This window comes from Nannospalax galili, unplaced genomic scaffold (assembly GCF_000622305.1).
Source record: "Nannospalax galili isolate Female #2095 unplaced genomic scaffold, S.galili_v1.0 C46421079, whole genome shotgun sequence".
Taxonomy (NCBI): Eukaryota; Metazoa; Chordata; class Mammalia; order Rodentia; family Spalacidae; genus Nannospalax; species Nannospalax galili.
The window spans coordinates 1-274 of record NW_008412216.1 but is presented as its reverse complement, the minus strand read 5'-3'; the positions used below and the strand labels follow the sequence as shown (position 1 = coordinate 274).

General features: G+C 36.1%; 1 pseudogene; it reads left to right on the top strand.

Annotated features, from left to right (window-relative positions):
- Positions 1–173: 173 nt before the first annotated feature.
- LOC115069038 lies at positions 174–272 on the top strand (annotated as a pseudogene).
- The last annotated feature ends 2 nt before the right edge of the window (positions 273–274 follow it).

The following is a 274-nucleotide window of genomic DNA, read 5'->3' as shown; positions in this document are numbered from 1 at the left end:
CAGTAACAGGGATGACAGAGTATATGGGCTCCAGTGGGGGGGTGGCTATGGGAGGATGCCATTTGACATAACTGGCTAAAGATGAACAAAATTGTTTGGGATGTTCTGTAGGAAATACACAAAAAAATCAATAAATTAAAAAATCAGCTATTTAAAAAAAGGACACTCATTGCAGGCTTTGGTAGCACATATACTAAAATTGGAAAGATATAATATTAGCATGGTGTCTGTGTGAGGATTACTTGCAAATTTGTGAAGCAGTCCATATTTTTTT